Genomic DNA, 25846 nt, shown 5'->3' with positions numbered 1-25846 from the left:
CACGGAGTTCCCAGGAAACGGACAGAACTTGTTGACTTTTAATTTGCATTTCCCCCTCTCTGGTTTGGTCGGATATTAAGGCAGCCTAGAGTTTGGTTGGGATGTGGAAATGCCCAGTGGGTATTCGATTTGTCGAACGGTTGTCCTCGGTGCCCGGAGTCAGCTGGCCTCTGGCGCCCCGCGCAGCCCACCTCTGCTGCATCCTCCCGGAACCCCTAAGCTTCTAACTGGTCTTCCCCGACCTAAGCCCTCTCGGAAAGAAGTGCCCCAACGGCGCGCGCGCCCAAGTCGCGCCAAAGGGATCCGGGGTCGCAGCGAGCCGATCCGCATTCACGTGTGTGCGTGGCGCGCGCGTGCGCGCGTGTTTGTGTGTGGCGCGTGTGTGTGTGCGCGCGCGCGCGGGGGTGCGGGGCGGGCTCTGCGCCCGGGGGCAGGGCTCCGCGGGAGAGTGGCAGCCGGACTCGCGGAGCGGCTAGGGGCGGGGCGCCGCAGTGCCGTAGTAGCGGGCAGCCGGGACGCACTGCTTTGGAGCCGCGGATACGCGAGCAGGCGCAGGACCCGGCGCTGCCTAGCCCCCGTCCCGCCGCCCCAGCCCCGCGGCGCCCGCTCGGGCCGTCCCCCTCCCCCAGAGGGCTGTGCTGGCGGGAAGGCACCCAGACCACAGCCCCGGCCCCCCTTCCTGCCTCTCGGTTCCTCTTTCCTCCCAAGTAAGGGAATAAGCCCCGAGGAAGGAGCGCCCCGGGGAACCGCGCAACCAAGTGTTGCATGGTGAGGTAAGACGGCGGCCGGCGCGGCAGAGGGGGCTCGGGCTCGCGGGAGCGGGCGGCCACAACTTGGAAAAGCGGGCGCCGGTCGCGCGGCCCGGGAAGGGAGCGGCGGGGGAGGCCACTGCGCCCACCCTGGCGGTGCCACCTGCAGCAAAGCCCCTGCAGGAGGAGATGCACCCCTGGGAGGCTGAGGGCGCAGGAGCGGCACGGGGGCATCGGCTCTCGCTTCGACTGGGAAGAGCTTGCACGCCCCAAAGGTGTGCGGGCGGGAGGCAGCGTTGCTCCGGGCGCTTGGCCCCAACGGCTGGTCAGATTCCCCCCTTCTAGGTGTACTTTGCTTCGTTGGTAGCCACTTCGCGCGCCAGGGTGCCCAAGGGCGGCGAGGAGCGGGGATACTTTTACTGACGTCTGGTCGCCAAAGCCTCTGGCCGTCCCGCGGGGTTCCAGGACTTTGGGACAGTCCGCAGAGCCTCTGGGCTGGGGGAGCTTGAAGGGAGGCTGGAGAGCGCGCGGACACCTTGACAAATACAAGCTAGGGAGGGAGAGGAGGGATGGGAGAGAATATAAAGCCGACCTGTTTAGTCTCTGAGTCACCACATGTGTGTCCGTGTGTGTGTTTGCGTCCTGAAGGGCGCGCATCTCGTAGCACCTGTGGGGCTTTGCAGAACTCCACTGGTCCATCTCACCTTGCATATTCTGACATTTTCTTTCTCTGGAAGGATGAACTAGAATTTGCGGAGGGGGCGGCGGAGTTCCGAAAAGCCCTACAGGTGACTCTGAGGCGCCGCCCCCACCCCCGCCATCACTGCAGTGGAAAGCCTGCGAAGGGAGCGAGCAGGCGTCCCCAGATGTGAGTGATCCAGCTGCGGCACTCACAGTGGCGGGCACGACGCCCCCTCCCCGCGGCCGAGGGTCTGCGGCAGCGGCAGCGCGCGGTGATTTGTGGCTGCGCCGCAGTGGCGCGCGGGAGAGCGGAGAACCCGCCGACGCGACGCGCTCCCGGGCAGGCGCGGCCCGCTCCTCTGGCTTCATTAGCATACGATGACCTCGCTGTCCCGGGAGGGCCGGGGAGCGCTGTTGGTCATTCTTTCATTTCGGGGTCTGGGGGCCGCGCGCCTTGGGTCTGGAGATGTGGACCGGGGGTAGTCACTGATGAGGGACAGCGGTCAGGACCTAGGGCTGGGAACTGCCCCTCAGGTTCCAATGGGGAGAACGAATTCGCGATTTCGGTGCCTGAGATGCTTTGTGTAGAATACGGCCCATTTGCTGGAGCACAGGGCACCTCGTTGTCAGTGAAGGACGTTAGATCGAAGGGGCAGATGTCATCGCAGTTTGGTCACGTACACACACACACACACACACACACACACCCTCTCACACCCCTACTTTGTGCTTCATAACCTACCCCCTCGTTCCAGGGATATGTCCGAACGTGGGAGGGATGTTGCCGTTTGTCTTGTTGAAAGGGCTGTATTTGGCAGAGATTCCGTTCTGAATATAAATTATACTCATTAAATAAAGCAGCAGGAACTAAGCTAACTTCCCTGTTGTATCTCTGATCTAAGTCTTTCCTTTGCCACCCTTAGTTTATGTGTAGCACGGTAGGCATTATTTCAGGTATTTTTCCAGGACGGGTCTGGGGATGGGATGCAAGTAGATGAGTCTTTCCCTCCTTACACTTTCAGTTCAGTGTTTGGTTCAGATCAATCAAGACATGGGACGAAAATGATAAGTATCAGAGCGTCTTGGAATCTAGACTCTCAGAAATAGGAGGAACTACTAAGGACACCAGTTCCAACTCTCCTCCCTTCCCCCCCCCCCCCCACTACATGGAGCACTTTCAACAGGTGCCACTCAGAGGTCCCAGCTGTGCACGCCTGAGGCTCTGTGGGAGGAAGAACCCACACACCAGCAGGCCTTCCCTCTCCTGCTAATCCCTGGGAGAGGAGGCTGCCCCCAGCTCCTGCCTTGGAAGGGGTGGGTAGGAAGAGAGAAGTACAATTTTGTTGTGATAAATTCTTTTGAAAAAATCTTATTGTATTACATCTTTTATGATATACCCTTTCAGTGTAAAAGTAATTCATGTTGGATGCAGAAAGTTTGGGAAGTTGGAAAGTGTGCAAAGGGTCAAACCACTCATGATTCCACCACCCATTTCCACACTGTTACTATATTGGCATATTTCTTTACTAGCCATTTTTATGCCTTGAAATCATATAATCTATAGTGAGGCAACATTGAGTATCTAGTAACTGTATATTTTAGGTGCTGAGTGCTTTATATTCATTGTGTCATTTAATCCTCAGAAGACTTTCTGAGGCAAGTATTATAATCAACCCCATAGAGTGCAGGAGACTTGCCCACACCACATCACTAGTAAGAGGCCGACCCAAGATTTAAATCCAGGCTGTCTGGGTCCTGGGTGGTTGCTTAACCTCTGTAACTATTGCTTCTCTATACACACACACACCCCCATTAGTGTTATAGCAAAAGTCCTTCATGAACATCATTTTCATGGCTGTATATTATTACACTGTTAGTCATTTAGCAACTACAAATAACTCTGCACAACATCCCTGCTGCACACATTTCCAAATACTTTCTTTGGATAGATTCCCAGAAGCAGAATCACTGGGCCAAAGGGCATGAATGTTTCGAGACTCCTGATATACAGGACAAGCTGCTTTTTGGAAAGGCTACACTAATGTACACTTTCATCCATCAGAGGCAACTCGGCCACAGTCAAAGCAGGTGACCTCTAGAGACTCAAACAGACCAAGGGCCTCACATGACCAAACCACCCCACACGAGCATCCCCCTGGCCTCCTGGGAGAAGGAATCACAGGTATCATCCAGCCTTATACACACACATGTGATTATGGAAACCATACAGTATAAAGCTCTACCTGCTTTTTTTTTTTAAATTTTTTTTTAACGTTTATTCATTTTTGAGACAGAGAGAGAGACAGACCATGAATGGGGGAAGGTCAGAGAGAGAGGGAGACACAGAATCTGAAACAGGCTCCAGGCTCTGAGCTGTCAACACAGAGCCCGACGCGGGGCTCGAACTCACGGACCGCGAGATCATGACCGGAACCGAAGTTGGACACTTAACCGACCAAGCCACCCAGGCGCCCCAATGCTCTACCTGCTTTTATGTGAGCAGCTGTCAGTTGCAGAATTCTCTGGCTAGAGGTCATATATTAGACTTGGGCAAATCAAACATTGTGTAAAATGTGGAAATGTGCAAAAGATCCTACTTCTCTGTAGAAGTAATTAGAATAACTCTTACTTCTGTTAATGTGTGTCACTGTCACAGCCAGATTCAGCCAGTCCAACCAATCTGTAACAGTTTCTTCACATACTGGCCATGTTCACAGAGCCATTTGTTTGTACCAAGTATCAGAATTCCAGAACAAAACCACAGTAGGAGTTGATGTTATCTTGTATGTAACAGAGTGCATCTGCCCCCCTGCCCCCACCAAATCAGTTACGGTTAGTGACTACAAATAAAGCAATAAAAAATAAGGTTATATTCATCATCTGAAAAAAAATGTCCTCAGGTGAAGAAGCTATGGCTGCAGAGGAGAAACAGAATTAGACAATACAAAAAGACACAAAGGGGACATTTTTGAAGACAACAAGTTGGCCCTAGGTATGAGTTTCCCATAAGACAATGTTTGCCTCATAGCCACCACCTCCAGCACTGGGTTTCATAGCCCTGGAATATAGTCTGTTGTTGTAAATTGCATAAATATTGAGTCCCTACTATGAAATCTACATAAGACTGCTCAGATCTTAAACCATCCTTCTGGGAAGGCTCCCCTGACTGCTCATCTGAGGTAGAGACCTGTCCCCACTTCACCCGTAGCACCTGTGCACACACTTGCCTCGCTATGGCGAAATCACTTATCTGCATACCCTCCTCTAAATTGTGAGCTTTTTGAAGGTACAGCTCTCACCGTACCGCCAGCACCTGAGGTAGAACTTATGCACTATAGACAATTAAATGTGGTAAATGAAGAAATAAGAGAGATTTCCAGGGACTGTACTGGGTGCTTTATGTGCATTTCTTGTTCCATGCATCTTTATTTGCTCTGGCCAGGCAGTCTCAGAAACATACCAGCAAGGTGTCTTGAGCTGTGCTATTTCCACATGGGAGTATTTCCATTTGCAGTTAATTCATTAAAATTAAACAAAACTTAAAATTCCATTTTTCAATCACATGAGTCATATTCGTAGTGCGTACATATACCTTCTGGCTACCATACTAGAAAATGCATGTATGGGGCACCTGGGTGGTCAGTCAGTTAAGCGACTGACTAGGTATCAGCTCAGGTCATGATCTTATAGTTCATGGGATCGAGCCCCGCATTAGGCTCTGTGCTGACAGAGTGGAGTCTGCTTGGGATTCTCTCTCTGCCTCTCTGCCCCTCCCTCGCTCGTGTAGCATGCTCTCTCTCAAAATAAAGGAACATTTTTAAAAAAGGAAAGAAAATGCTCATATGGAACATTTCCTATAGAATGTTCATCTGGAAATTCCTGGCTTCCAAGGGAGAATGGGAGTAGGGAGAAAGAAAGAGGAGGGATAGTGGTAGTAAATGTAGTAGTAATATTGGAATACTATTTATTGGGCACCTACTCTGTGCTCTACATTGTGCTATATTTTGTGCATGTGTTGTCTCACTTAATCTTCGTATCATTATGAGCCTGGTATTAACCCTGTTCTACAGACAGGAAAACTAAGTCTCAGGAAGTCTAGGTAAGCACTCACGAAGCTAATAGGAGAGGCTGAGTTTTAACGCAGGGTCCTGTGATTTCAGAGCCTTTTGCCTTACTACCTCAGTAAATGTTGTGTGGGGTAACGTAGATGTGAACTGCCATCAGCTTGACTTCTCTGGAAGCCAAAGGAAGGGTATTTTTTAAAATACTTTTTAACATTTATTTATTTTAGGGGGGAGGAGGGGCAGAGAGAGAGAGGGAGACACAGAAACTGAAGCAGGCTCCAGGGTCTGAGCTGTCAGCACAGAGCCCCAAGCAGGGCTCAAACTCATAAACCGTGAGATCATGACCGGAGCCGAAGTCAGACGCTTAACCAACTGAGCCACCCAGGTGCCCCCAAAGAGGGGTATTTTTGAAGGCTTCCCAAGGGAAGAAATTGGTATAATTTACAAATGTTAATAGAATATTAAGTGTAAAATTTTGGGGTCGGGGGCTCAAGGGTCTTGTCCCTGGATGAGTGACAAGGGAGAAAGGAACCCACCGATAGCATAATCTGACCAGAGGGCAAAACCGAGGAGAGCAGATGAGCCCACCACCAGCATCCATGCTTCTCCCTAGGGAGTTCTCTCATCAGCTCTGAGGAAAATATTGGCTTGGCTAGGATCTCACAGCCAATTCATGGCACGATCCGGCCCCAGCCTCCCTGTGCCCTTTGCACAGCTCCACCTGCCTCATAGGCCGTTGGCTTCAGTGTCTTAACTATAGTTACCATCCTTGCTCCAGTTTTTCTGTCTTTGTTCTTAAGGAATAAAATACAAAATTTCAAGGGAGGCTTAATTAATACCAAATAGAGATGATTACCTCCTTCATTTTACATTTCATATTTCTGTTAAAACTTTGTAAGGTTGAATTAGAGATCTATATCCATAATAACCTGTTGGGCTTAGTACCAACTGAAAAAAAAAACAACTCTCTTTTAAACTTCCTCTTGAAGTGTATCACCTGCCCCACACCCCCATGCTCATGCAGAGGCTCCCTGGGATCTGAAGCTGGAGCCCTTGCATTTATTACTCATTTTATCTTGTTCAATTTTGTCTTCCGTGCCAACTAGCCCAAATATTTCCGGCTTTGAATCTGTTACCCAGTGTATTTGCTGTTCCTTCCAGCTGGCTTCCAGTCATCCCCAAATCTGATGAGCATGACCTCTTCAACTAAGTCATCGATAAAAATGATGAATATTATAAGATCTGAGGCATTCTACTATATGCTCCCTAAAGATAGATGTTAATTCAATAAGTAACCAGCACTCTTTCAGAAAGTTTATGCAACTTTTTATACTATTAGCCAGCCCATATTTCTTCATCTTTTTCAAGAAATTATCAAAGGAATCTTACAAGGTTTTGATAAAGTCCAGATACTCCTTATCACTGGTATTTCCCTGATCTGCCTGCCAATAACTTTGTCAAAGAAGTTATTTTGTTATTCTGACATAACCTAAATTTCAGTTAACCCTTGTTAGTTCTTAGAGATCACAACTTCAGTCCTAAAATATAATCACACATCCTATTCTAGAATATTCCCTGGGGTTTAACGTCAGCCCCTCAAATTAAAAAATACATTGTATTTCGTATTTAAAAAATAGAACTTTCTTTGCTCTGGAGGTAATGGTGGTGGTGGTGATAGTGGCTAACTTTATGATTCTGAATAGGTTAAGGAGAGTGGTCCAGTGGTCTCAATTGCATGTTGTCTTAGAACCCTAGGATATTATTCAATTAGGCCAAAAGACTTGTATTCGTTTGAGGCAGATCTAAGAGTCTCTAGTATCATAGAAGATGAACCCAGGGAAGGAGACTAGAGAGAACCTGATCCCAGGCTTTCATCTTAAAGTGAGGAATCCTGCATCGAGAGAGGAAGTATCCTGCTTGGGGTCACACATCCAAGACAGGAACATGAGCTGAGGTCTCCCACTCTTCCCCAATGCTTTCCCCAGGGCACAGCTTCTCCTCATCTTCATTTCTGAAGAAGCACACAGCCTTTGTTTTTGATAGGAAGTGTCCACTTTGCTCTTGGAATTAACCTTGTAAGTCATTGATACCTCAGTGAAAATCTTTCTTTCCTGGCATTGTGATTTAAAAGGAGAAAGTAAGGGAGAGCTTAAGGGCTCTTGTTTTCCAAGTTGTACAAGGTCTTCAAGGCAGAACAGGGGCACAGAGAGAAAAGTTCATGTAAGAAAAGACTTTTTAAAAGAAATAATAAAAATCATAATAATAGTAACCGTTCTTTGCATGTGTACCACACTTAGGAGAAAACACTGTGCTCTCCTGATTCCAATCCAAATCCACGAGCTCTCCTGATTCCAATCACAAGTTTGAGACAATCAGCACAGACATCACCCGCCATATTTCAGTAGTATGATTTTGTCAAAGCAGAGGCCATGGGATGGATCTCGAAGAGTGTACTATGGCAAGAAAAGGGAGGACAGGTAAAACTCAATGGCACACAGCTGACAAACCCCAGACGCATCTGTGCAGCTGGCCATTTGGGCCCACGCTTTTCTGGGTGGTCTGCATGGACAGTTCTCTCCTCACTTAAGGCATAAACAGTGTCATCTACACAGAAACTGAGTTGTTGCTTCCCTCATGGCTGATCTGGTATGAAAGTTCCAAGTAGCCAGAGGTCAGCAAGGCCACTTTGACCCTTAGATGCTGACATGCTTGAAATGTTTGGCCCAGATGTTTTCATTCCTTGCTGTATTTCTCCACTTCTCTGCTCTTGTATGGTGGCCCACAGCATTTTACTAGCTGCCTCAGTGTCCCTGTATTTCAGTTAAAGTAGAGCTACAGAAAGCTGTTTTAGTCTCTGCAAGGACTAGAAGGTTCCTTCCAGAATCCTTGAGGTCTATGCAAAGTGGGGTGGGTGTTCTCATCCAGTTTGCCACTTTTGTCAACCCAAAGTTTCATCAACAAATATGTCCATGATCCTCAGAATCTGACTCCAGGACACCCACTGTGGAAGTTGGTCCCCTCCTTTTTCTCATGCCAGGATGTCCAGCAGCCTTTGGCTGATCACAGAGTGATTTTGATCAATCATTAGGAAGCCAGTAGTTACATGTTCCTGTAGCTGGGGAAATTCCCTCTCTACCCCAAAGCTTCCATTGTTCCTAATTCTTAAATCATGCAAATTATTGGCAAATGCATTCCTGAGGAAATTCGCCCAATCACTTGACTAACATTAGATCAGCAAATATATACTGAACATCCCCTCTGTGCTAGGCATAGGAGAAGTTTCTGGGGATAAGACCAACCAGTTTTCTGGGAACTGGATGGAACAGAGCCAGAAATTGTGTACCATTATCTTTAGATGAGATTCTAGAGGAGGGGTCACCTCCCAAGCCTAGGAAAGTATTAGACCAAGGAGGTCAGGTGTTACTCTCTGGAGTAGATGAGCTTCACTTGAAATTCAAAGGATGGGTAGAAGTGAAGAAGTGAATGTGGATAATAGAGGAAACTGTAAGCAATGGCTCAGAGGCAGTTCTTGTCTGCAGCTCCGTGTTGCTGGAGCACACTGTGATTCAAGAAGTGATGGGAGGTGAGACTGGAAATGTGGGCACTTGGGTCTTGTCTGTCAACCAAGAGAATGTAGATCTTTTCTCATAGAAAGTGGAGGGCCACTGGGAAAATTTAAGTGGGAACTGACGTGCTCAGATTTTAACATTAGAGCAATCCTTCTAGCTGCAGTGTTGGGAGGGGAGAAGACAGGAAGCAGGGCTGCCCATTGGGAGGCTTCCATGGGAATTTAGGTAATATGAGGACTGAACAAGGTGGGACAGATGGAAGGAAGGAATCAAGAAAGAACTTGTAATTAAGTGGATGTGGAGGGAGTGAGGGAGGCACATGAGTCAAGCGTAGCTCTCAGGCTTCTACCTTGTGTGCCCAGAAGGGTAGTGGTTCCAGTGACCATGAGAACCAAGGAACAGGGGAAAAGACAGGGTTAATAATGATTCAGTTTGGGGCACGTTCCATTTTAAGAGTCAGTGAGAGATCCAGGTGGAGATGTAGTTGACAGATGAGCTATGTGGCTAGAGACCCAGATTAGGGAATCATCAGTGTAAGTGCCAAGTGAAACCACAAGAGCTGATGAGATCATGGGAGTCAGTTTTCATTTATCTTGATATATGTATTGCCAATATCTGAAAGATTCCCGTCAAAGAGATCCATGCCTCTTCAATAAGGGAAGGAAGTTTCTCACAGCACTGAGAGTCTGGGCTTGGTAGGTGAGCTATGCCAGTAGCCATTTGCTGACTCATCTAGACTCTCAGCGTCACTTCTGCCAGGTGAATTATCAAGCATGGATTTTTTTTTTCTTGTCTTCCTCTTCTACATTGGAGTGTCACAAATTTGTAATCAAGGTCCTTTTCTCTAGATCAGTGGTTCCCAACTTCGGTTGAACATTAAAATCAACTGGAGAGAATTGCAGACCTGTCAGTTCTGCGTTCTACTCCTGGAGATGTTAATTTAATTGGTCTGGGGTTAGGACCTGGGCCTGAGTATTTTTAAGGACCCTCAAGTGACACGACTGTTCAACAGGGTTAAGAATCATTGCTAAAGAAGAAGTTCTCTCAGTGATTCTTCTATAGGGTTTTTAATTCCTTAACTTCTCTGGCAAACCTCCTTTCAGTGCATTACACTTTCTCTAAAAACCTACTTTGGCATGTCAGAACCCACGGTGGACACTGCACTCTGGTCATGATCTTGCATGCACATTATCCCTGTCTTTGCATTCAACAGTTTCTCCTTCATGCCTGCAAGGCTCATGGGAAGCTTTGTCAAATCTCCTGTCTTTGAGTTGCATAACTAATATACCTGTCAAAAAGACGTAAGAATCACCTGCTATGACTTCTGAGTGAACTTTGGTTTGTTCCAGAGAATCATTGCTTTCTCTTCCAAGTGCTCACATGGCAGCCGTCAACCTAGCAGTTCTTGAATTTTTATTTTTGCCTGGAGACTATCCATCAGAGATTCTGATTCAGAGATGTGGAGTAGGGGCCCAGAACCAGCAATTTTTTTTTTTTTTTTTTTTTTTTACCAATGCTCAGAGTGATTCTGGTGCAGGTATACTACCTTTGAGAAATACTGCCTTGAAAATTAGAAATGAAGAATACCCATTTAACTCACACCTACTCCCATAATTGTTTATTGAAATGACCAAATTAATATATAAGTATTTGAGGATATTTATTATAGTACCGACAGCCAAAAAAGGATACCATGTAACCCACATGTCAAAAATTTTGACAACAGAAAATTTTGGCACCTGGGTGGCTCAGTCAGTTGAGAGTCTGACTTTTGATTTCTGCTCAGGTCGTGATCTCACATTTCATGAGACTGAGCCCCACGTCGGGCTCTGTGACAATAGTGCAGAGACTTCTTGGGATTCTCTCTTTCCCTCGCTTTCTGCCCCTCCCTTGTGCTTGCTCTCTCTTTCTCAAAATAAATAAGTATACTTAAAAAAAATGTGACAATAGTCCATTATAAAGAGTATATGTGAGAGTGAATCAAGGGAAAGCTCAACCAACCCATAAGTCACCAGGGTGGAAGGAAAAGTTGGCCTGGAGATGAAAAAGAGGAAACTAGTAGAAGAATTTCAACAGCAACTCTTGAGGGTAAAGTGACGGGGACTATAAACAATGGGAGAAAATTATTTGCAAATCACATATCTGAAAGTGGGTTGATATTCAGAATATATAGAGAACTCCCCAAACTCAACACAAACTCAAATAATCCAATTAAAAAATGTGCTTCAAAAAAGATTTGAAAAGCATTTCTCCAAAGAAGACACACAAATGGCCAATAAGTACATGAAAAGATGCTCGACATCACCAATCATTAAGCAAATGCAAATCAAACCGTAATGAGATATTATTTCATATCCATTAGGATAGCTATTGTCAAAAAAAAAAAAAGAAAGAAAAGAAAAGAATATAGCAAATGTTGATGAAAATGTGAGAATTGGAACCCTTGTGCACTATTGGTGAGATTGTAAAATGGTGAAACCACTATGGAAAACAGTACGATGATTCTTCAAAAAATTAAAAATAGGAATACCATATAGCTATCATTTCCACTTCTGGATATATACCTAAAAGAATTGAAAGCAAAGGCATGAAGAGTTTTTTGCACACCTAAATTTATAGCAGCATTGTTCACACGAGCCAAAAGGTGGAAGCAACCAAGTGTCTATCAGTGAACAAATGGATAAGCAAAGTGTTGTATGTGTCTACAATGGAGTGTTGTTCATCCTTAAAGAGGAATGGAATTCTCATGTATGCTACAACATGGATGAACCTTGAAGACATTATGCTAAGTGAAATAAACCAGTCACAAAAGGACAAATACTGTACTTTTCCACTCATAGGAGGTAGGTATTTAGTCAAAAGTACAGAGAATGGTAGTTTCCATGGGCTGCGGAGGGGAGAATGAGGCGTTATCATGTTGCGGTGCAGAGTTTCAGTTTTGTAAGATGAAAAAAGTTCTGTGAATGGATGGTGGGGGCAGTTGCACAAAAGTGTGAATGTACTTAATGCCACTGAACTGTATACCTGAAAATAGTTAAATGGTAAATTTTATGTCACGTATATTTTACTACCAGAAATAAACATAAATTGTATGTTATGTATATTTTACCACCATTTAAAAAGGTATGTATATGGGGGTGCCTGGGTGGCTCAGTTGGTTAAGCATCTGACTTTTGATTTCAGCTCAGGTCATGATCTCACGGTTTGTGGGTTCAAGCCCCATGTTGGGCTCTGTGCTGACAGCTTGGAGCCTGCTTGGGATTGTCTCTCCATCTCTCTCTCTCTCTCTCTCTCTGCCTCTCACTCTCTCAAAATAAATAAATAAACTTAAAAAAATAAAAAGATATATAATAATATGTTATATACATAATACATATACAATGTATATAATATATATTAATATATACTATATCTCCATATAGTTAAACATATATATTTAAGTGGCGGGGGACTATACTAATACTAGGCAGGTTGGTGATGGGAAACACCACCTCAGCATCTCAATCATGTCTGTGCCTCCTCAGACACACTTTGGCCAGCATACATGGCTATGGGCTGTGGGACTCACTTGCAGTCAACACATGGCCAAAGCTCATGAAAACAGTATTTAGCAGTTCAGAATAAGGAAGACCTCTGAGAATGTAAAACTAATTTCTCCATGTAAAATAGACACTATTGAAAAAATAGGAGAAAATGTTTTTAAAACAGTTCCAAGTTCTATTTAGAGATTGAAAAGAATGTAACAGGAGCTATCCAAAGAGAGCAATCTGAGATTAGGAAACTTTTCCTCCTTTAAAATGAAAAATGTGAGGCACCTGGGTGGCTCAGTTGGGTGGGCAGCCGACTTCGGCTCAGGTCATGGTCTCACGGTCCCTGAGTGTGTGAGTTCCAGCCTCATGTCGGGCTCTGTGCTGACAGCTAGGAGCCTGGAGCCTGCTTCGAGTTCTGTGTCTCCCTCTCTCTCTGCACCTCCCCCGCTCGTACTCTGTCTGTCTCTCTCAAAAATAAAATAAGTATTAAAAAAATAAAAATAAAATGAAAAATGTTTTGCAGAATTAAACTGGAAGCAGACCACTAAAGATGACTGTAAATTCTTCTACTTCTGATAGAAAACACATAAACGAACTAATGAGTGAAAAAAATGGAAGCTATAATTCAACAGATTATTAAACATTAAAATATAGAATTTTTCAGGAGAAGAGAAAATGGAAGATGAGTTATAAAAAGTATAGAAGACTATTTTTATGATTTCAATTCAAAATATTCATTGTGTACTGGGGAAAATTAAACGTATATTCTGGTAGAAGTTGCTAATTTATAAGATAAAAAAATCTATTGGTATGCAATCAGAAAAAAACCCAGTATTTAAAAAAATAAGCGTGTGTCAAACATTTTGTAACACTAAATGTCAGAAGGAAGTTGATGTGTAGGTACAGAGTTTTGAGGTAATAAGATTGTGACCCAGAACTGTGTCAGTATTATGTGAGGGGAAAAAAGATATTGTCAGACAAAAGAAGTTCACAGAAAGTAGACCACTGAAATCCTTTAGGGAAAAAAGCATTTATTCAAAATATTCTGATCAACAGGGAAATTAATGAATATTAATATTTGGGGATGGATTTGATGTGATATAAAAGATAGGAGGTGAATAATGAAGCCAGTTGAGCAAATTTAATGTTTAAATGTTATGAATATGGTTATGAAACATGCAAAATATAAAATAATTCTTAATTAAAAAATAGATGAAAAGTTTAATGGTAATAATCTGGGTCTAAAAACTGAGATTACTCCAGGGGGAAAAAAACACTTGAAATACTAAAGTTCTCATTTTGTGCTGTGAGAGGTATCAATTACTAAATACATTTTTAAGTAAGAGAGTAGATGAATATAGGACTACAAATGGGGTGTTTAACTTTAAAATTAGGAGAAAGATTTGGAATGGTATGGCCAAGATAACAACTAATAAAGAAAATAGCAAGGGTATATAAAAAAAGAAAGTACAAAATAAGATGATGGAAGTGAGGTCAAATATGTTATCACATTAAGTGTGAATGGCTTAATCATTTCTATTAAAAGACAAAGAGACATGGATCGGGCAAAAACTGATTCTAAATATATGCTGTTTAAGACAAAGTGGGACAGAAAGGATTAAAAAAAATAAAAAGGAAAGAGTATAAATATACCAGGAAAATGCAAACCAAAGAAAGAAAGGAGAGCAATATTAAGATTAGACAAAATAGAATTTAATGCAGGAAACATTAAATGATGCATTAACTGTCGCTAAGAGATATAATTAGTTAGAAGGCATATCACCCATGAATATTTTTATTCTAAAACATAAATATTAAAATAAATAAAAATTGTCAAAACAACTGCAGTGGCAAATGTATCTCTATCAATCTTCAACAAGTGAGTATGTCACTTGTTCAGTGACGACAAGTGAGTATGTAAAGAATTTTAAGGATATAAGGAATTGATGCAATGGATATATATTGGATTTCACATTCATGAATAAAGAATATAGATCTATTAAGATGCTTATGAAATGTTGAGAAGTTTTGATCATTTTGTGAAGTATTGTGATAATTCCAAAAAGTAGAAATTGTCTTAGCACTAAGAGGAAAATAAAATTCAAGTAGAGTTACCCTAGGATAATGTATTCTGGAAACCTGATGTCACCTGAGACGTGTGCATACCTACCTGCCACTGTTAATTTAGCATTCGGTGAGAATAAGATCCAGGACCTGTTACTTGACAAGCATCAAATCTGTAGAATGCTTCCTTCTCTAAGAATGAGTAAAGAGTAAAACAGAAAGGAACTAAGGAAAATGCAAGAGAAGGGTGCAAAGAATAGCATACAGAATGAAAATAAATGAACTCTTCCAGCTGGATCTAAAAGAATATTTTAGGAGACTGGAATGCTCTTAAGAGGGCAAGGAACCGTGGCTTTTACAAATCAGAAGAGAATGAGAACAGGCAGAGATGAAAATGAAATATGGTATGCAAAAATGCAAATGAAATATGGAGGGATTGCAAGGAAACTGAAACCCAATAAGGTTAAAACCTATTAGGTGCAACCGATGAGCACAGTTTGTTTTACTGAAAATCAAATCAAGTATTTGGAGAAAGTAATGTTATAAAAGATAGGCAATTAGCACTGAAGCCAATTTAAAAAGAGATGTCTAAATTATTGTTGTGAATCCAGTTTTAAAATTGTACGCAGGGGCGCCTGTGTGACTCAGTCAGTTAAGCCTCCAACTCTAGATTTTGGTGTAAGTCATGATCTCATGGTCATGAGATCGAGACCAAGTTGTGGAGCCTGCTTAATATTCTCTTTCTCCTCCCTCTGCTTCTCACCCGCTCAAATGCGTGCATATGCTGTCTCTCAAAAAAAGAAAAAATAAAACTTTATGCAAAAGTAAAATATATTCAAAGAGAAGGTATGCATTGTCACAAAAATTTATGAGACAACAAGTTGGGATTTAAAGCCCCAGATGACAACTTTAAAAGCCTGAAAAGACTGGTGTTTGTCTGGAGTCTATGGAAAAGGATGGGACAATGACAATAAAATGTTCTGAAATCCTTGGTTCAACTATGAGAGTCATTCTGTTCTTGACATTTAATTTTAAAAAATAATAGTTATAGAATTTCTTTTTCCACTAATCTGTCTTCCAAACCCAGGGGTCTAAGAAAACATAGTGCATATGAAACAAGACAGAAAATAAAGGAGATGGCAAGGAAGCATTGAAAATTAAAAGGGCCATGAAAATGATGAACTTCAATACCTATTTACAACAGCTTACAAGTGGTCGCTTTAAAATATATTTTTAAAAATTTCTTAGAGAAAGAGGGTGTGAACTGGGGAGAGGGAGATAGAGAATCTTAAGCAGGCTCAGTGTGGAGTCCAATGGGGATGGGGGAGCTTGATCCTATGACCCCGGGATCATGACCTGAGCTGAAATCAAGAGTCAGATGCCCAACGGACTGAGCCACCCAGGTGCCCCTAAATAACCCATTTTTAATAAAGGTCTTCATCTTGTATCAGAAAATAAAGTTCAACCATATGTTATTTACCATGTTCATCCCCGAAATACAATGATGTGCAAAGATTAAAAATAAAATGCTGAGACAGGGTAGCAGGCAGATGCAACAAACATGAAAGCAGAAGCCATGACATTGATAGAAGACAAAATGCAGCTAAGACAAGGATCATTAAATAAGGCAATGAGGGTTGTTTTATCTAAACAAAGAGTCCAATTCGCAGTGCAGATATACTGTCATGGAAATATATGCATTAATAAATGTTGATTGCATTAACTGACGTTGCACCCAAACTATGCTAGTGGTGAAAGATTTTAAAATGCCACGCTCAGGCTTTCATATACCAACCAACCAAACAAGAAATAATATAAATACAGGAATTGTGTAATATAATGAATACTGAATGAAGATTGAATAATTACAGGGTGCCTGGGTGGCTCAGTGGGTTAAGCGTCCGCCTTCGGCTCAGGTCATGATCTTGCAGTTTGTAGGTTCAAGACCCACGTTGGGCTCTGTGCTGACAGCTTAGAGTCTGGAGCCTGCTTCAGATTCTGTGTCTCACTTTCTCTCTACCCTTCCCCTGCTTGTGTTCTGTCTCTCTCTCTCAAAAAAATAATAATAAATAAACATGTAAAAAAAAAAAGAGATTGAGGGGTGCCTGGGTGGCTCAGTTGGTTAAGCATCTGACTTTGGCTTAGGTTATGATCTTGCAGTCCTTCAGTTCAAGCCTGGCGTTGGGCTGTGTGCTGACAGCTCAGAGCCTGGAGCCTGCTTCAGATTCTGTGTCTCCCTCTCTCTGACCCTCCCCTGCTTATGCTCTGTTTTTCTCTGTCTCTCAAAGATACACATTAAAAAAATTAAGGAAAAAAAGACGGTGAATATATGCTGCATAATATCCAAAATACAGAGAATGAAAATTTTTTTCAGGGTTCAAAGAACATTTACAAAAATCAGTTGTATATTAGGTTACAGATAAAACCTCAGGAAATTCCTCAAAGCAGAAATAATAACGGTCATAGTATCTAAATATTAGAAATGAGTAATAAAAATAAAATGGGGGACAATTCATAAATTATGGTTCATTTATATAATGAAATATGTATGTGTAGAATGTACTATGTAGCCATGGAAAACGATATTATATGTAAGAGAATGTTTAGTAACACCAAATAATAATCACCATATTCTGTTAAGTGAAAGGAGTAAAAAAGATAAAAAGGTCAAAACCTAAAAACAAAAGAAGGGCATGCATCTATTCACGGGGAAATTCTAGAAAGAATTTACAGCCAAATGTTAATTCTGGTTGTAGTTGGTAGTGGAATTATTTGTGATTTTTATTTTAAAATCATTTTAAAATATGATTTGGATTCTTGGCTAAGATTAATATTATGGTCACACTATTTGTAGTTTGTAGAATCTGTATTCTTCCACTTTTTTGCTAATGAAAATAAGATTAAATAAGCTTGTTTTTAGACCTTTGGCTTCTTATTATTGCTGTTGTTGTTCTCCAAAATTCTTCAGAGATCAATAAAAGTGGTTCAGTAACCACTGAAAGTTCTCCTGGTCATCCTTGTTCCTAAGCAATAGACCAAACTGTTCTTTGCTCTTATCGTTCAGAAATTAACCAGTCCACTCAGTCCACTTCCCAAACTTCATCCAAATTTTTTTTTTTTTTGCCAATATAGTGGTTTTTGTTGTTGTTTGTATTAGTAATTTCAGATCATTCTGAGCTATTTTTTCATGATGTAATTTGTATAAATTTGTGCCATCTTTCTATATATTGCATGATTTTTAATATACTTTATTGTTTATTATTTTTAATTTAATTTATTGTCAAGTTAACTAACATACAGTGCATACAGTGTGCTCTTGGCTTCAGGAGTAGTTTCCCATGATTCATCGCTTACATGCAACACCCAGTGCTCATCCCAACAAGTGCCTTCCTCAATGCCCATCACCCATTTTCCCCTCTTCCCCACCCTCCCCACCCCCCCATCAACCCTCAGTTTGTTCTCTATTTTTAAGAGTCTTATGGTTTGCCTTCCACTCTGTTTGAAACTATTTTTTCCCCTTCCCTTCCCCCATGGCCTTCTGTTTGTGGGGGAAATAGGTTCTACTTACATAAATGAGTTGGAAAAAAGCTTAGGGAGGAAAGCTGCCACCACGGGGCAAAAACGCCCGAGGTTAGCTAGCGAGATATTGTAATGGGATCACAAGTACTTTCCATCTGATGCCAGTACACTATTGTACTTTGATCACAAACTCCACTTGTCCCCCCGACCTTTTGCTTTTTATACAAGTTAATGATTACTCTCTGATTGTTGTCTCCACGTTCACGTATGTAAGGTCTTGTTTTCTTCACATTCACCATGTCGGCAATATCTTGTGAGCTCAATAAAGAGACGAAACCCCTGTTTGGGACTCTTGTCTCCTCCTGGACATTAGCTCTCTCATATTCAATTCTGTGTCTGCTCTCTTGCTGGACAAGAGAGAACTCCAGACTCATAGTCTGCGACACTGTTAAGTTTCTCAAATTCCACATTTGAGTGAAAACATATGATATCTGTCTTTCTCTGACTTACTTCACTTAGCATAATACCTTCCAGCTCCATCCACATTGTTGCAAATGGCAAGATTTCATTCTGTCTCATTGCCAAGTAGTATTCCATTGTATATATAAACCACATCTTCTTTATCCATTCGTTAGTTGATGGACATTTGGGCTGTTTCCATAATTTGGCTATCATTGAAAACACTGCTATAAACATTGGGGTACATGTGCCCCTATAAATCAGTATTCCTGTATCCTTTGGATAAATTTCTAATAGTGCTATTGCTGGGTCATAGGGTAATTCTATTTTTAATTTTTTGAGGAACCTCCACACTGTTCTCCAGAGTGGCTGCACCAGTTTGCATTCCCACCAACAGTGCAAGAGGGTTGCTGTTTCTCCACATCCTCACCAACATCTCTTGTTTCCTGAGTTGTCAATTTTAGCCATTCTGAAAGGTGTGAGGTGGCATGTCATTGTGGTTTTGATTTGTATTTCCCTGATGATGAGTGATATTGAGCATCTTCTCATGTGTCTGTTGGCCATCTGGGTATCTTCTTTTGAAAAGTGTCTATGCATGTCTTCTGCCCATTTCTTCACTGGATTATTTGTTTTTTGGGTGTTGAGTTTGGTAAGTTCTTTATAGATTTTGGATACTAACCCTTTATCCAATATGTCATTTGCAAATATCTTCTCCCATTCCATTGGTTGTTTTTATTTTTGTTGATTGTTTCCTTTGCTTTTTATTTTGACAAGGTTCCAATAGTTCATTTTTGCTTTTATTTCCCTTGCCTTTGGAGACATGTCAAGTAAGAAGTTGCTGTGGCTGAGGTCAAAGAGGTTGTTGCCTGTTTTCTCCTCTAGGGTTTGGTTTACTGTCTCATATTTAGGTCTTTTATCCATTTTGAGTTTACTTTTGTGTATGGTGTAAGAAAGTGGTCCAGTTTCATTCTTCTTCATGTTGCTGTCCAGTTTTCCCAGCACCATTTGCTAAAGAGATTGTCTTTTTTCCATTGGATACTCTTTCCTGCTTTGTCAAAGATTAGTTGGCTATACATTTGTGAGTCCAGTTGTGAGTTCTGTACTCATTCCATTGGTTTATGTGTCTGTTTTTGTGCCAATACCATACTGCCTTGATGATTACAGCTTTGTCGTAGAGGCTAAAGGCTGGGATTGTGATGCCTCCCACTTTGGTTTTCTTTTTCAACATTACATTGCCTATTTGGGGTCTTTTGTGATTCCATACAAATTTTAGGCTTGTTTGTTCTAGGTCTCAGAAAAATGCCAGTGCAATTTTGATTGGGATTGTGTTGAATGTGTAGATTGCTTTGGGTACCATTGACATTTTAACAATATTTGTTCTTCCAATCCATGAGCATGGAATGTTTTTCCATTTCTTTGTGTCTTCTTCAATTCCTTTCATAAGTTTTCTACAGTTTTCGGTATACAGATACTTTACATCTTTGGTTAGGTTTATTCCTAGGTAGTTTATGGTTCTCGGTGCAATTGTAAATGGGATCAATTTCATGATTTCTCTTTCTATTGCTTCATTTTTGATGAACTGATTTCTGTACATTGATTTTGTATCCTGTGACTTTGCTGAATTCATCTATCAGTTCTAGCAGCTTTTTGATGGAGTCTTTCGGGTTTTCCATGTAAAGTATCATGTCATCTGCAAAAAGTGGAAGGTTGATTTCTTCTTTGCCAATTTGGATGCCTTTTATTTCATTTTGTTGTCTGATTGCCAAGATTAGGAGTTCCAACACTATGTTAAACAACAGTGGTGATAGTAGACATCCCTGTCATGTTCCTGATCTCAGGGCGAAAGCTCTCAGTTTTTCCTCATTGAAGATGGTATTAGCTATGGGGTTTTCATATATGGCTTTTATGATGTTAAGGTATGTTCCTTGTATCCCAACTTTCTTGAGGGTTTTTACTAAGAAAGGATGTTGTATTTTGTCAAATACTTTTTCTGCATCTATTGACAGGATCATATGGTTCTTACCCTTTCTTCTATTAATGTGATGTATCACATTGATTGATTTGCAAATGTTGAACCAGCCCTGCACCTCAGGAATGAATCCCACTTGATCATGGTGAGTAATTCTTTTAATATACTGTTGAATTCGATTTGCTAGTATCTTGTTGAGAATTTTTGCATCCATGTTCATCAGGGATATTGGCCTATAATTCTCCTTTTTTTATGGGGTCTCTGTCTGGTTTGGGAATCAAGGTAATATTGGCTTCATAGAATGAGTCTGGAAGCTTTCCTTCTGTTTCTATTTTTTGGAATAGCTTGAGAAGGGGGGGTATGAACTCTGCTTTAAATGTCTGGTAGAATTCCCCTGGGAAGCCATCTGGCCCAGAACTCATTTGTTGGGAGATTTTTGATAACTGATTCAATTTCTTCACTAGTTATGGGTTTGTTCAAATTTTCTATTTCTTCTCATTTGAGTTTTGGTAGTGTGTAGGTGTCTAAGAATTTGTCCAGTTTGTTGTCATTTAATTTTTCATAGTATTCTCTGATTATTGTATTTCTGAGGGAATGGTTGTGATAAGTCCATTTTCATTTGTGATTTTATCTGTTTGCATCCTCTCTCTTTTCTTTTTGAGAGGTCTGGCTAGGAGTTTATCAATTTTGTTTATTTTTTCAAAAAACCAGCTCTTGGTTTCATTGATCTGTTCTACTGTGGGGGTTTTTATAGATTCTATATTGTTTGTTTCTGCTCTTATCTTTATTATTTCTCTTCTTCTGCTGGCCTTGGGGTTTCTTTGCTGTTCTTCATCTAGTTCCTTTAGGTGTGCTGTTAAGTTTTGGGATTTTTCTTGTTTCTTGAGATAGGCCTAGATTGCAGTGTATTTTCCTCTTAGGATTGCCTTTGCTGCATTCCAAAGGGGTTGGATTGTCATGTTTTCATTTTCATTTGCTTCCATATATTTATTAATTTCTTCTTTAATTGCCTGGTGGCCCATTCATTCTTTAGTAGGATGTTCTTTAACCTCCATGCATTTGGAGGCTTTCCAAATTTTTTCTTGTGGTTGATTTAAAGTTCATTGCATTGTGATCTGAAAATATGCACGGCATGATCTCAATTCTTTTATATTTATTGAGGGCTGTTTTGTGACCCAGTATGTGATCTGTGTTGGACAATGTTCCGTGTCACTCAAGAAGGATGTGTATTCTGCTGGTTTTGGATGAAAAGTTCTGAATATATCTGTCAAGTCCATCTGGTCCAGTGTATCATTCAAGGCCATTGTTTTTTTATTGATTTTCTGCCTAGGTGATCTGTACATTGCTGTAAATGGAGTCCCCTGCAGTTACCATATTCTTATTAATAAGATTGCTGATGTTTGTGATTAATTGATTTATACATTTGGATGCTTCCTTCCACATTGGGGTCCTCAACATTTACAATTGTTAGCTCTTCTTGGGGGATAGACCCCTTAATTATGATATAATGCCCTTCTTCATCTCTTGTTACAGTATTTATTTTAAAATCTAGTTTGTCTGATATAAAAATGGCTACTCCAACTTTCTTTTGACTTCCAGTAACATGATAAATGGTTCTCTATCCCCTCGCTTTCAATCTGAAGTTGTCATCAGGTCTAAAGTGAGTCTCTTGTAGACAGCATATAGATGGATCTTGTTTTTTAAGCCATTCTAATACCCTATGTCTTTTGGTTGGGGCATTTAGTCCATTTATATTCAGAGTTATTATTGAAAGATAAGGATTTAGTGTCATTGTGTTATCTGTAGGTTTCATGTTTGTGGTGATGTCTCTGGACCTTTGTAGTCTTTGCAGCATTTCACTCACAGAGTCTCCCTTAGGGTCCCTTGCATGGCTGGTTTAGTGGTCATGAACTGCTTCAGTTTTTGTTTGTCTGGGAAAGCTTTTATGTCTCCTATTCTGAATGACGGGCTTGCTGGCTAAAGGATTCTTGGCTGCATATTTTTCCTATTCAACACATTGGAGATTTCCTGCCACTCCTTTCTGGCCTGCCAAGTTTCAGTGGACAGTTCTGCTACTACCCTTATGTGTCTGTCCTTGTAGATTAAGGCCCATTTGTCCCTAGCTGCTTTCAGAATTTTCTCTTTATCTTTGTCTTTTGCCAGTTTCACCATGATATGCCATGGAGAAGACCTATTTTTGTTGAATCTGAAGGGAGTTCTCTGTGCCTCCCAGATTTGGATGTCTGCTTCCTTCCTCAGATTAGGGAAGTTCTCAGCTATAATTTGTTCAAGTAAACCTTCTGCCTCTTTCTCTCTCTTCTTCTTCTTCTGAAACTCCTATGATACAGATATTATTACATTTTATTGAATCACTTAGTTCTATAATTTTCTTCTTGTGGTCTAGTATTTTCTTATCTTTTTCTCAACTTCATCATTTTCTATAATTTTATCTTCTATTTCACTTATTCTCCCCCTGCTTCCTCCATCTTTGCTGTCACTGCATCTAGTTTATTTTACACCTCATTTACAGCATTCTTAATTTGTTGTGACTATTTCTTAGTTCCTTGATCTCTGCAGCAATAGATTCTATGTTGTCTTCTATGCTTTTTTCAATCCCAGTTATTAATCATATGACCATTATTCTAAATTCTTGATCAGATATATTGTTTATATCTGTTTTGGTCAACTCTCTAGCTGTCATTTCTTCCTGGAATTTCTTTTGAGGAGAATTCTTCCCTTTTGTTATTTTGGCTAGTTTTCTGTCCTTTTTGTGTTTTAATAGCTTGTTATGTGTCCTGCACCTGTGAGCACTACTATATTAAAAAGGGGTCATACACTGTCCAGGGCCTGGCCCTTCAGGAGGTGTTTTGGAATGTGTTGTGTGCTCTCTGTTGTGACTCTGGTTGCTTTATCTCCCTAGTCTTAATGGTGGTTTGGACCTTCCACCAGATGTGCTTTGATTTGCTCATTGAAGTAACCCTGGAAAAAATATAAGAAGGAGGGGGTGGTGGAAGAAGCCTTATCCCATACAAGGGGAAAAATGACAGGAGTGGGAAAAAAGAAAAGAAGAAAAAAAATTGACCAGGCAGAGAATCAGAGAAACTATACTGCTTAATCCAGAGAGAGGGAGAGAGGAAAATAAAGAAAAAAAAGAGATACAGAAAAAGGGTAAAAAGAATAGATTAAAAAATGTCTGCTTAAACAAACCAAACAACCAGAATAGAGAAGGGAAGAAATGAGGAAAAAAGGGAAGGAATACACACACACACACACACACACACACACACACACACACACACACACACCCCAAATAAGAATGGACCAAGAACCAAATCAGAAAAATGCAAAACTGCTTTACTGATATTTGATGGTGCCTAGGAACCAGTGGCTGCGCTGGTCTGGAGGAGGGACTGTCTGGTTCGGGCAGTGTCAGTCTCATTTTGGTAGATAGCAGTTACAGGCATGGAGGGGTGTGGTTTGGTGTAGACAGGTTCTGCCTCCACTGTGGACCATTGTCCTGTCCCCTGAAGCCCCACCTTGTTGGTGATGGGAAGAAAACTGGCAACACCCCAGTCTCTCCTACCCGGATCGGGTGTCCCATACCACTGTCTTCAGACCATCCTCACAGTGCTGCACAGGCGCGAGTGGGCCAGTTTTACCTGGTCCACAGTCTCCCGCACCTCCCAGGCGCTCTGATGGATTCAAACCCGGATGTCTTAAAGGATCCCACTCTCAGCACCCCAATTCTGGAGTAGTGTCACTTCACCCAGCCAGCTGACAAAGGGCCTCTGGCTGGCGGGCACCTGCAGGGTCTTTTGTCCTTGGAGCGGCTATATGCCTTCTTCCTACCACACTCAAAGGAGGGGACTGCTCTCTCTGACTGCACCTCTGAGCTCGCTGCTTGAGCCCTGGGCTGGCTCCCCTCCTCCCCAGGCACGCAAACAGGGTGGCTGGCCCCAGTCCTGAGAAAGCCTCGTAAGCCTAGAATGAGATAGAAATTGGTTCTTTCTCCGTTTTTTCCATTCCCCAGTCCATGGTTTTTCTCTTGTCCAAATATAATCCTACCCTTCCACAGCCTCTCTTTCTCTTCCTTTTGTCTCTCCACAGAAGGGGATCCCTCCCTGCCATGCCTAGGCTTCCTGTTTTATCTCTCCCAGTTTGCAGTCATGCACCTATGGCCCCCCAAGTTGTCCCCCTGGGCTCCTAGAGATGTTTCTGTCACTCTGTAGCCCAGATTCCTAGAATTCCAAGTCTTCTGGCCTCAATACTGCTGTGTTTGAGGGATGAGGGAACTTTGGGTCCCCCTGTTTCTCCCCCATGTTGACTCCTACCCCCGATATATTCCATGATTGTATGCATTTTCTTTATTTCTAGGTGTCCTTTTCAGATATGAACCCATGCATTAGTCTTACAGGCACTTTTATTTATTTAAGAATCATTCCTTTTTCCTCTTTTGTAAATTTAGCATTCTTGGCTTTTTTTTATTTTTTTTATTTTTTTACAACCAGATTTCTCTTTGACAATCATGACCTCTGAGTTAGGAGTATTTCTTTCTCTCAAGATGTCTCTTAGGCCTACTTCACCTAGCAAGTTCGTTTCTGATTTGGTATTGAAATTTTGGGAGGAGAAAGGAGGTCAAAGGTAAATAATACCAATTATCAAGCCCCCTGAATGTGGTGAATGACATTTCTGTTGAAAACGCGAGGAAAATCTGTTGGGCAGAATGAGGGCCAGAGGACATTATTCAATTAAATTTCTTTACTCCATGTCAACAAGGGAAATAAAAAAACACCAGTCTGATTCTCTGCTTTTAGCCAAATGAGCCTTTCCGCAGACATTCAGTTAGTACAGGTTCCCTTTCTGTGCTCCAGCTTCCCTTGGGCCAGAACAGCCGTGGCTAGGAATGCACCCTCCATTTCCTTCTTGTGGCCAAGTGGCCCGTCAAAAATCCTCACAATGATATAACATATGTTCCTCATCCTTTTCTGCTCAGTCATGAGATATCCTAGGTGCTCTGTCTTCAGAGACATGAATCCCCGTTATAAACCAACTTTGGATCCAAAGCCATGTGACCATGGATACATGTCAGTGCATAAATACAGCTTCTAGTACTCTTTGTAACCACATGTGCTTGTGTTGTATACAACACAGGTGTACAAGTACACCAAGTACAACACTTGGTGTATTTGTCACCAAGCATGTCCCCTCTCCTGCTTGTTTTTGTTTTACCAGTAGTTCCACA

At 41.7% G+C, this 25846-nt stretch overlaps 1 protein-coding gene across 12 annotated transcripts in view; it reads left to right on the top strand.

The window, feature by feature from the left end:
- The first annotated feature begins 479 nt into the window (after positions 1 to 479).
- Positions 480 to 25846, top strand: part of DGKG (diacylglycerol kinase gamma) — a 217172-nt gene continuing 191805 nt past the window's right edge. For 10 of the 12 annotated variants that reach the window (XR_005792299.1, XR_005792297.1, XR_005792296.1 and 7 more), the window contains exon 1: positions 482 to 773. The gene's annotated coding sequence lies outside the window, so the exon portion shown is untranslated. Of the gene's footprint in view, positions 774 to 20723; positions 20750 to 25846 lie in introns of those variants that run through there. The other 2 variants (XR_005792298.1, XR_005792291.1) reach the window with 2 other exon arrangements.

This window comes from Herpailurus yagouaroundi, unplaced genomic scaffold (assembly GCF_014898765.1).
Source record: "Herpailurus yagouaroundi ecotype Mexico unplaced genomic scaffold, PumYag 159, whole genome shotgun sequence".
Lineage (NCBI taxonomy): Eukaryota > Metazoa > Chordata > Mammalia > Carnivora > Felidae > Herpailurus > Herpailurus yagouaroundi.
This window is presented reverse-complemented; position numbering and strand designations above follow the sequence as displayed.